This window comes from Pelophylax lessonae (assembly GCF_965119305.1).
Source record: "Pelophylax lessonae genome assembly, chromosome: 1".
Classification (NCBI taxonomy): domain Eukaryota; kingdom Metazoa; phylum Chordata; class Amphibia; order Anura; family Ranidae; genus Pelophylax; species Pelophylax lessonae.
In genome coordinates this window covers 94,066,994-94,079,359 of record NC_138768.1, presented here as the reverse complement: position 1 = coordinate 94,079,359, position 12,366 = coordinate 94,066,994, and positions in this window count along the sequence as shown.

Here is a 12,366-nt window from a genome sequence, read left to right as displayed (position 1 = left end):
AAAGTGCAAAAAATGGGTGCTCCAAAAGTATAAAGTGACTCTTTTGACTGTTCAAGTTGCCAGAAGAAAAAACGTGTCACCAATGTGAGCTAATCCATAAATAAGTGCAATGGCCGCTCACCTCCATATACACTCATAAGAGCGTTTTTTATTGTGGACTGCAGTCTTCAAGTCATTCCACAGATTTTCAATGGGGTTTAGGTCTGAGCTCTGACCAGGCTATGCAAGGACATTCACCTTTTTCTCCTTCAACCACTGTGTGCTCATTTTTACTGTGTGCTTTGGGTCATTCCCAATGACAACTTTCTGGAAGAGAGCAGCAGATTTTCTTCAAGAATTTGAAGGTATTTTGCCCCATCCAATTTCCTTCTATCCTGACAAGGGCTCCAGTCCCTGCTGCAGAGAAACAAAAGCAAGGACTGGAGCAGGTTCAGCAAAGTGATTCTGTTTTTAAATTTTGTTTTATTTTAATATTGTTATATCTTTCACTTAGATGTTATAAGTTGCACTGAGTATGTAAACTAGAGGGGGGTATTTGGGTCTGAATAAAGGCGCCTCCATCCCTGAATCTGAAAATGAAAAAAGAGGATTTTGGGACTTTAAATGAGGCATGTGATAACAACTGGGTCAGCATGTAATGATATGTACATTTTACACATACAAATGTCATAGCACATTGCAGTTTATACATACATAAATATGAATTGTTTCATCTATATACACACCAATAATACATTGCAATTCCTCTATATACATCGATATCATTGTAACACTTTACAATATATGATATTGTGAGCCAAAGATGCTCTGTGTTATGGAATCATTCAAAAGAGCAGAATTTTTATAATATGATCTACAATAAAAAATTCACTGTGTAATAAAAACATATCTGCATCCAAAAAAGCTTGACGTGTTTCATGGATTTGCTCCACTTCCTCAGGAGCGGATGCATAAAGTGTATCTGCGGAAGACATATAAAGACCAGTATAGTGTATTGTTTGACCTGAATGATGGGGGGGGCGATAAAAGAGAAATTGGTAGGAGAACGGAACGATGTTGCCGCCTCAACCTCCGCAACATCTCCAAAGTACGCCCCTTTCTAACCAAAGACACAACAAAGCTCCTAGTTCACTCCCTGGACATCTCACACCTTGACTACTACAATTCCCTTCTCATTAGCTTACCTCTACATAGGCTATCCCCCCTTCAATCCATGATGAACGCTGCTGCCAGACTCATCCACCTTACCAATCGCTCTCTGTCAAGCCCTCCACTGGCTTCCGCTCACCCAACGAATTCAATTCAAAATACTAACAACATTTTACAAAGCAATCCACAGCTTAGCCCCCAGCTACATCACTAGCCTAGTCTCAAAATACCAACCTAATCGCTCTCTTCGTTCCTCTCATAACCTCCTGCTCTCTAGCTCCCTCGTCACCTCCTCCCATGCTCGCCTCCAGGACTTTACCAGAGCCTCTCCAATCCTATGGAACTCCTTACACCAATCTGTCCGATTATCTCCTACTCTATTAGCTTTTTAGACGCTCCCTGAAAACCCTCCTCTTCAGTGAAGCCTATCCTACCCACACCTGACAACTATACTTCCATTTTCTCCATCAGCCCATCCCCCACAGCTATTGCCTTTTGTTTCTCTTGACCCTCCCTTCTAGATTGTAAGCTCTAACAAGCAGGGCCCTCTAATTCCTCCTGTATTCAATTGTATTGTAACTGTATTGTCTTCCCTCATATTGTAAAGCGCTGCGCAAACTGTCGGTGCTATATAAATCCTGTATAATTATATAAAGGAGAAGGAATATCCATCCCTATATATTTACATATTGGCTCAAAGTCCAAACATGTGCTACTGCAAATTAAGGGCTGTCAAGAGTGTCCGTCCCGGGAGCTGTGGCGATAGAGACCTGCGGAGAAACCGGGCGCACAAACATAGACAGTCCTTTCAGCGGTATATCCTGGGCACAGCGGTATATCCTTGGATCATGATTTTATGTGGGAACACAAGGTAATCACTCTGGGAGTTTTTTTCATCTACAGGGTCCTTTCAGTAAAATGTTTTTCTTTTATGTTGTATATCCTTGTTCCCCTTTTGGGGAAATTGCATGGTGGGTTCCTACTTCAATTATTTTTTTTATTCTTCCTCTACAACTGGGTTATGGTCTATTTTATATTATTTATATTATTTTACAACATTGTAAATTGTTATGATGATATCCATGTATATAGATGAATTGCAATGTGTTATTGGTGTGTATATAGATGAAAAAAATTAATACTTATGTATGTATAACCTGCAATGTGCACTGACATTTGTATATGTAAAATAAATATATCATTATATACTGACCATTTGTGCAATTGTTATCACATGCCTCATTTGAAGTCCCATAACCCTCCTTTTTTTAGAAAATACAGCTAGAAAAAACAAAAATTGTGTCTTTCTTCATTTCAGGCTGCAAAGCAACACAATGTGATTATTTTAAAGGGGGTTATTTTTTTCTATACCCACTGTATATATATATACATATATATATATATATATATATACATATATGAACATATATGCATGAACATATATATATATATATATATATATGTATGTATATATATATATATATATATATATATATATATATACACATATATATATATATACATATATATATATATATATATATATATATATATATATATATATATATATATATATATATATATATATATATATATATATATATATATATATATATACATATATATATATATATATATATATATATATATGTTCATGCATATATATATATATATATATATATATATATATATATTTCTCAGTTCCCAGCCTCTTTCAGTTTCATTGACTGTACACATTGGGCTCCTGGCTTTTCAAACAACACCATGTAACTGTGACAGGGCAAAATAAACAACATCTTTTAATCATGACGGAGACAATCCAAAGGTATCCTGGAGATTTCTCTAAACATTTTGGTGGGAATGGAAAAAAAAAAAAAAAAACCCTTAAACTATGAAGATTATCAATCAAGAATCCTTGCTATTTAAATCATGTGTGTACACTGCTCCTAACTGTGCATCAATTATATCAGTATGCTTATTAATTATATATAAGTCAGTTAAAAGCATTTCAAAGCGGTAAGGCGCAAATGTATACAAATGCCAGGACTATAAAAATGTTTATGATATGAATTTATCACAGGGGAAGGAGAGTGATGTGAGGGGTGGATGGAGCTATTACTATGCAGGTAGAAGAGGGGGGCTATAATAATAAGAGGAGGGCTTTATTGGAGAAACACATTAGGCAGCCTATCTGGAGCTGATGGTTCTATAAGTGAATTTGATTTATGAGTTTGGGCTGGAAGCAGAGATCAAATGTTAAGGCGCAGGCTGTAGACTATGCACTAATTGGTTACTGATACTGCACTGTACTGTTAGGCTGATTTACAATTATTAAAGTGATACTCGCCTATTGCTCTAGGCTTGACACAAGGAGGGGTTGTTAATTGGTAAAGATTAAGGGCTACTTTGCTGTCATTGCTCACTAGTAACCTAATAGGGATCTACAGTCCATAGACACCTCATTTAGGGAGTCATTGAATGTGAAAGAAGCCAGACCAGCTACTGTTTTCCATTCATGGTGTGATCAGGTAGCAATGTCTGTTCTATGGGGGAACAAATTCAGAAAATCCAATTGTCTTCCTGATCCCCTTTGCTCTGTCCAAAAATATTTCACCCAGCACTACTTTGCTGTTGGTAGATCACCCATTAATCCTAGTACATAAAAGTAGATGGATTGGGTATATCCAATCCCACTCATAGGTTGTGGTGGTCCCTACCTCTAGTCCAGCCTTTTTCAACCAGGGTGCCTTTAGGTTTCTTCAAAAAAAATCCATAAAAATTGTCCCAAAAGCATGTATTGGTTACACAAAGCCACATGTTTTCATTGTACAGCATTACAAATTCTCAGCCACTGGCATTCTCACAATCAATGAAGTCATCGATTGATAAGGAAGGAGGACGTCGGGTGTCTGCACAGCATCCTTGTTGCCCTCTCCATCAGCACTGGGTCACATTAGCTGTGTGAGGGTGAGAAACTGAAGGAAAAGAGAAACATTGGAATACTAGTCAGTACCATTGTGCAAAGATGTATTTGCTTTGGAGTATAAATCACCTCTAACGTTGGCTGTCCTACATGTGTGGATGTTGCTGCAATATGTAAAACCTTTTCTTTAGTTTTTTACATTTTAGAAAGGGATGCCTTGTCCATAATTTTAAAGGGCACCTTGACTGCAAAAAGGTTGGGAAACACTGCTGTAGTCTATCAGTTTCCTGAGAATATAAACAAAGCTGTTTTGTAGGTGGTTTACCCTGTAATTGGTTACATCTTAGCATTTTACAGCTAGGATGTCCATTGGCATGCAATAATTATTGGCTGATTTCATTTGGATCAGATGATGGTTTCATCATGGCAGACAGACTGGGGCTGCAATATCCAGAGAGAAATGAATTGGACAGGTTTGGAAACATTGGGGGAGATTTACTAAAACTGGTGCACACAGAATCTGGAGCAGCTGTGCATAGTAACCAATGATCTTATAACTTCAGCATGTTCAATTAAACTTTGACAATTATGGCCCCGTCCAAACAGGCTTTCTGATCAGGTCTGCCTGTCAGTTTTTCAGGTGGACCTGATCGGAAGCTCCATTCACCTTTATGGGGCAGAGGATGTCACCCGCTGCTATCCGATCCTGTCTGTGAAATCCAGACAGATGGTAACCCTATTTTCCATCTGTTTGGAGGATCGGATTGGATGGGATCAGATGAAGCCGCTGAGGACGTCCCTTCCCTTATGGGACGTCATGCGTGCGGAAGGGAGGAGCCGTGAAATCACCCGCTGTCTCACAGAGCCGCTCGAGGAAGTGTATGACTGTTACATTCAGCAAGAGAGGATGTGATGTGCCTGCTGTATGCTGTTATTAAGGTACCATCATTCTACATTTGGGACTTTTGAGCATATGAGGTTGTACTGTTTTGAATGACATAATCTTTCCCCTAGTTTGTAGACACGATAACTTTTGCGCAAACCAATCAAAATACGCTTATTAGGATTTTTTTTTACCAAAAATATGTAGCAGAATACAATTTGGCCTAAAAGGATGAAAAATTCGATTTTTAATTTTTTTTTTTTTTTTTTTTTGGGAATGTCATATAGCAGAATTTTAAAAAATATTGTTTTTTTTTTTCTAGAATTATTGCTCTTTTTTTGTTTATAGCGCAAAAAAATTAAATCGCAGAGGTGATAAAATACCACCAAAAGAAAGCTCTATTTGTGGGAAAAAAAGTAAATCAATTTTATTGGGGTAGAGTATCGCACGACCGCGCAATTTTCCGTTAAAATAACGCAGTGCTGAATCGCAAAAAATAGCCTGGTCAATAGGGGGGAAAATCCTTCCGGTTTTTAACCAGTAATACTGGTTAATATGTGTTCAGCAGACATGGGAGTAAGTCACACATGTGCAAGTCACAAGCAAGTCTCAAGTCTTAGTCTTAACCTTCGAGTCACAAGCAAGCCCCAAGTTACTGTGGCGAAAAGCAAGCAAGTCAAGTCGAGTCCCTGCTAGAAGTCAAGCAAGTCACGTCAAGTTATTTATTTTGGTCAAGTCACAAATCAAGTCAAAATACCGATCTACCCCAATTTTCACCTTTAAATCAGTTAAAAGTCAGTGGTCAGGAAAGGTTTTGTTTTATTTTCAACATTAACAAAACTGCTTAGTGCTTTTTTCTTGGCATATTAAAGAAACACTTTGAATGCCCAAACAGCTCAAAATCCTTCGTCCAGTCATGTTTCAACACCACAGTCACTAAAAACATGTTAAGTATTTCCATTGTTAAACAGCCAGTGTCCTAAAAATCAGAACACACTGAGGTGTTTTAAGTGACTGTGGTGTCAGAAACATAACAGGCACATTCATTTTGCTTCACCACATCTTGAGAAAATGCAAATATTTAATAACTTAAAAAAGTAAAGTCATTTCGAGTCATATGTCTCAAGTCAAAGTCAAGTCTCAAGTCATGAATACCAAGTCAAAGTCAAGTCGAGTCTTTTATTAATTTTAGTCAAGCCAGTCTCAAGTCCTCAAACTGGTGACTTAAGTCTGACTTAAATCAAGTCATGTGACTCAAGTCCCCCACCTCTGGTGTTCAGGTAAAAAGGGATGAGGTGGGAACCCTACACTATACACAGGATAGGGAAGCCACTTGTAAGTCCAGCAAACAAAACTTTAGCCCTCGTTCACATTGAACGCAGTTCATCTGAACTCGCACGATTTCAAAGCTGCATTTCAGTCTCACTTGGGGGGCGAATTGAAAGACATCTGTGCGGGTTCAGGCACAGATGTCCATTGAAGTCACCCCCATAGTCGCTAAAAGTAGTGCAGAAACTACTTTTGTAAATCGGTGCAGTGCCGCAAAGTCGGCGTCGCACCAATTGGGAAGGTTCCCTTTCCGGCAATAGGCTGCGATTTGTCATGCGATTTGACCAGTCAAATCGCATGTCGAATCGCACAGATGTGAACGGGGGTTAAGGACCTTTTCAGGCTCCATTCACTCCTATGCAAATGTGAGGGTGTGCGTCACATTAAAGTCAGCATATTCATTTCATTGGGCTGCTCTGTGTGCAGCAATTGCACAAAACAAGTGCGGGCACCTTTTCACACTACAATGCATGCAAAGGGTTACCATGCATTGTGTTGTGACCAATGCTTATTAATATACTTTGTGAAAGCATCAAAAATGATGTTATATGCATTTTGATGTGCTTTCATTGACCTCTATGGGCCTCCCAATGCACTAACATGCATTAAAGTTATATTTTTCAAAATGCACTGCACTGCAGCACTGGAATGGCAACAGACATACACAACAGTGTAGCTGGGTCCTAAAAGTAGATATAAACATCATACATCATCCCAACAAAGATACGTTTCTTCTTAAAGCAGAGTTCCGGCAAAATCGTTATTTTAGATTTTGTGGCATCCACTTCCTTATTGTACCCTGAAAAAGAATTGGATATTCCTGAACTTTTTTTTTTTTTTTTACTTACCTTGTTTCAGCCGAAAATATACTCACCTTTCCTTCCACTTCCTCCCTGTGCGTCACTTCCTGTCCCGCAATGCATCCTGGGAGCTCTTACTGATCACTCCCAGGAGGCAATGGGCAGTGACGTAGGCGGCCGGCCGCTCCCCTCATCGCGTTATTTCTAAACAGAAAATGACACGATGAGAGGCGGAGCACAGCGCGGACGGCGCCAGCCTATTGCCAGTACTTACCTTTGTACTGGGCATGCGCGAGATTTTGCGCTGCATTGATCGGCCCCCCTTCATCTACAACCAGGAAGCAGGGCATATTTGTGCACACTGCGGCTTCGGGGGACCATGGAAAAGATGGCAGCGCTCTGCAAAAAATTTATAAAGTAAGAATGGAATAGCAAGATTGGGACAGTTACATTTTTTAAAAAAAACAAGTCAGGGAAAGGTTAAGGTTTAATTTAATCTCATTGCAAAAAAATATATATATTTTTTTTCTTTCCAAAGTAACTTGTCATAAAGATTAGATGTCACCTTAATCATCAGGGGTGTCTACTGCCCAGAGATACTATTATTGTCATCAGTGTAAAGCAGGAACATCTTGCTGCCCCCATTAGGGAGATTCACCCTCTCTATTTGTCATATTTACCCAAATCATCGAAAGTAAAAGAAAATCCCCGATCTTAGGCTGACACCAGAATGGTAATAGAGGGGAAATCTTCCAATCAGGATAATGGTTTTGGTGAGCCTGATGACACCCCAGGAATCCCCTAACTTCCTGTTTTGGCTATGAAAAGGAAGTGAAGGAAAAGCTTCCCTATGGGACATAGATGGCCAAAAAAAACAAAAAAAAAACTGACAGGGGTTATAACCCTCCGTTACTCTATACTAAATAGAAAAAAAAAAAGTTTTACCTTTATTTCTACTTTAGGACTAGGGGTACCTCCAGGGTTTCATTAAATGTAAAGCAATCCAGATGTAAGCCACCAATATACAGTATGCTACAACCTACCTAATTGTACAATTTATCAACTTTTTAACCACTTGCCGACCGCCGCACGACTATCTACGTGGGCGGTCAGCCCCTCACAGGCAAAGTGACGTAGGGCTACGTCACTAGCTTGTGAGGGTCTAGGGAGCGAGCGCGCGCCGCCGGAGGCGCGCTCCCGCTCCCGCGTGGTCACGGACCCCCCCGCGCGTGTGACCGGCGGACCCGATCGCCGCCGGCCACTCTGCGATCGGCGGGGGAGAGGGAGAAAGTCAGGCAGCTTGTGTAAACAAGCTGCCTGTCATTCTCCTCTCTGTATGAGAGATGATCACATGGATCTACTATGTAGATCCGTTGATCACTCTGCATATAGTTGAAGCCACAGCCAATCACAGTTAGAATCACGCCCCTAGGGACACACACAGCCCCTCCCTCTCAAATAAAGTTAACCCCTTCACTACCAGTGTATTTTTACAGTAACAGTGCATATATATAGCACTGATTACTGTAGAAATGTCACTGGTAACCCCAAAAGTGTCAAAAATGTCAGTCAAGGGTCCGATCTGTCCGCCGCAATGTCGCAGTACCGCAAAAAAAATCGCAGATCGCCGCCATTACGCGTTAAAAAAAAAAACAACAAAAATGACAAAAATCTTTCCCTTTGTTAGTAAACGCAATAACTTTTGCGCAAACCAATCAAAATACGCTTTTTGCGATTTTTTTTTACCAAACATAGGTAGCATAAAACAAATTGGCCGAAAATATTAAAAAATTTTGATTTTTACATTTTTTTTTTGGGGAATTTCATATAAAAAAAAAGGGAAAAATATTGCTATTTTTGCAAAATTTACGCTCTTTTTTTGTTTATAGCGCGTGATCAAAAAATTGCACAGGTGATCAAATACCGCCAAAAGAAAGCTCTGTTTGTGGGAAAAAAAGGACGCCAAATTCGTTTCGGTACAGCGTTGCACGACCGCGCAATTGTCCGTTAAAGTCACGCAGTGCCGAATCGCAAAATACCCTCTGGTCGTTTAGCAGCCAAATCCTCCGGGGCTTAAGTGGTTAATACAACCCAATAAATGCTCATGTAGTCAGATAGGCATCTTGATGTGCTGTTGCATTTTGGCAAAAGAAATAGAATAATTGGTTGCAACGGTGAGAATCTTCAGCACATTGGGAAGTATGTATATATATATATATATATATATATTTATATATTCTTTTTTTTGTGTTTTTTTTTTTTTAGTTTTTTTCTCTGCTGCAGTTAAAGGTTGTAAAGCCAGGACGTGTTTTACCTTAATGTAATCAGTGCAATAGGGTAAAAAAATGTCCCACCTGTTGTATCTCCTCATCAACCCCCTCCCCCCTCTCCCAAGTCCTATTTCGATCCAACGCTGTGCCCATCTACAGCAGCTCTCTCCTCTCACTTTCTCTTGCCTTACAGGACATAGAGGCAGCAGTGGGAGCCATTGGCTCCTGTTGCTGTCAATTAAATTCTGTGAGGGAGCAGAGGGGGAGGCCATGCAGCATTGTGTGTATCAGTGGATGCACACAGCCTGGCTCGGGAGTGAGCCTGCTGGTGTGCCCCCATGGTAAGCAGCTTTCTATGGTGAGGGACAACTAGGAGGAGGAGCTGAGAGTGCCTCAGGAGGTGTAGAGCCACTCTACACAGGTCAGATAAGTATAACACCGCATTCACACTGAAGCGGCACGACTTCGGCGCAACTTGCACAGACTTCATAAAATGAATGTCTATGCAAGTCGCTCCAGGTCGCCCCGAAGTAGTACAGGAACCTTTTTCTAAGTCGGAGCGACTTGTGTCGCTCCTATTAGAACCGTTACTGTACCACACAATGGACCGTGACGGTGCACGACTTGTCAGGCTGACAAGTCACCTGACAAGTCGTATTAGTGTGAATGGACTCTAACATGTTTATTATTTTAAAAAATTCTATTGTTTACAAACAGTTTAAAGCGGAGTTCCGGGCACAAAAACGATATTTTTTTTTTTGTGCCCGTCCGCTAGTTCAGCCTAACCTGAAAAGGAATTGGATAGTTAGATTTTTTTTTTTTTAAAACTCACCTTGTAATTGACGATCGTAAATACTCACCTATGACAGCTTCCTCCTCCAGCGCCGAGGCTCTCCCCGTCACTTCCTGCCTTGCGATGATTCCTGGGAGCTAAACGTCATAGCTCCCAGGAATCAATGCGCCGCACCGGCCCCGCTCGTCATTTCCGGGCGACGCCGCATTCCCCTGCTAAACAGCTTCTGGGCATGCCCAGAAGCTGTTTAGGAATGCGGCACCGCACCGGAAGTGACGAGAGGGGCCGGTGCAGTGCATTCTGGGACACGAAGACGCGGAAGAAGGCAGAGAAGAGGACCGCGCCGGCTTCAGCTGCCCACAACCGAGATGGAAACGCTGTGGAAGAAAATTTCTAAGTAAGTATTTCTTCTAAAAGGTAAGTGCGAACCGGGACAGATCAGAGGCTAGCCATTGTGGAATGTGCTAGCCCTGACTGTCCCGGGGGTATGTTCAAAAAAAAAACGTTTCTCTGCCCGGAATTCCGCTTTAAGAAACATTTGCTTGTCCTTCCTCCAGTGTTTCTCAACCTTTTTTCAGTGGAGGCACCCTTTAAAATTTTAAACAATCTCAGGGCACCCTTTAAAATTACAGACAGTCTCGAGGTACCCCATTCTAAATTTTAATTGTTGGGACACCTAACATTAGAGGTGATTTATTCTTCCAAAGCAAATACACTTTTGCACACTGATACTGACTAGTATTCCAATATTTTTCTTCTCCTTCAATATCTCTTCATCAGTCAGCTAATGTGACCCCAGTGCTGTGGGAGAGGGGTACAGGAGGGTCAAATAAGGGTTCGGTGGAGGCAATAGACATCCTCCTTATTATTGACGACATCATTGGTTGTTAGGTACACAATGAAAACCTGTGGCTTTGTGTAACTAAAATGCAGGCTTGATCCCTGCTGGCTTGTATACAATTTTTGATACAATTTTAGGCATTTTGCCAAGGCACCCCTAAAGAAACCTCAAGGCACCCCAGGGTGTCTGGGCACCCTGGTTGAAAAAAAGGTTGCTCCAGCCTATAACTGGACAGCAAAAAAGAGAAGCAGCACTTTAACCACTTGCCGACCTTCCGCCAGCTTTTTACTGCAGCAGGGCGGCTCGGCTGCGTCCAGTCACGTAGTACTATGTGGTTTCGGCGGCACCTTCCTCGCCCAGGAAACAGAGAGAAGACCCGCCTGATTATGTAAATAAAGCAGGCGGATCTTCTCTCAGACAGGCAGGGACAGATCAGCAGTTTCAGCTAAGCTGAAACTGTGATCTGTCTGTGCCTGTCACAGAAACCCCCCCCCCCCCCCCACACACACACACAGTGAGTAAGCACATAGGTATACATTTAACCCCTTTGATCAGCCCCAGTATTAACCCCTTCAATGCCAGTGTCATTTATACAGTAAGGCCTCTTTCACACAGGCGTTCCGTATGTCCGTATATGATCCCATCCGTTGCGGGTGATATACGGACATAATGCATGTCGATGGGATTGCAGATGTCAGTGGATGACCATCCGCTGACATCCGATTTGCGTCCTTTCAGTTCTGTTCCGTTTTTTGGAACAGAACCCTATATTTCTTCCGTTTAAAAAACGGAAAGGACGCAAAATCGGATGTCATCGGTGTCATCCGCTGACATCCACAATCCCATAGACATACAATATGTCCGTATATCATCCGCAAACGGATGGGATGATATGCGGCCATAAGGACCGGATGACACAAGTGTCATCCGTGTCCGTAAAAAAAAAAAAAAAAAAGTGCCGGAGCGGATAGCAATACGGTCCGCTCCGTGTGAAAGAGGCCTTACAGTGCATATTATTTAGCTCTGATTACTGTATTAGTGTCACTGGTCCCCAAAAAGTGTCAAAAATGTCAGTTAGGGGTCCGATCTGTCTGCCGCAATGTTGCAGTCCCGCTAAAAATAGCAGATCGCCACCATTACTACTAGAAAAAAAAATAAAATAAATAAAAAGTGCAAAAATCTATCCCGTAGTTTGTAAACGCTATAACTTTTGCGCAAACCAATTAAAATACGCTTTTTGGGATTTTTTTTACCAAAAATATGTAGCAGAATGCAAATTGGCCTAAACTGATAAAAAAAACTAAATTTTTAAAATTTTTTTATTGGAAATGTTTTATAGCAGAAAGTAAAAAATATGGCACTTTTTTCAAAGTTGTCG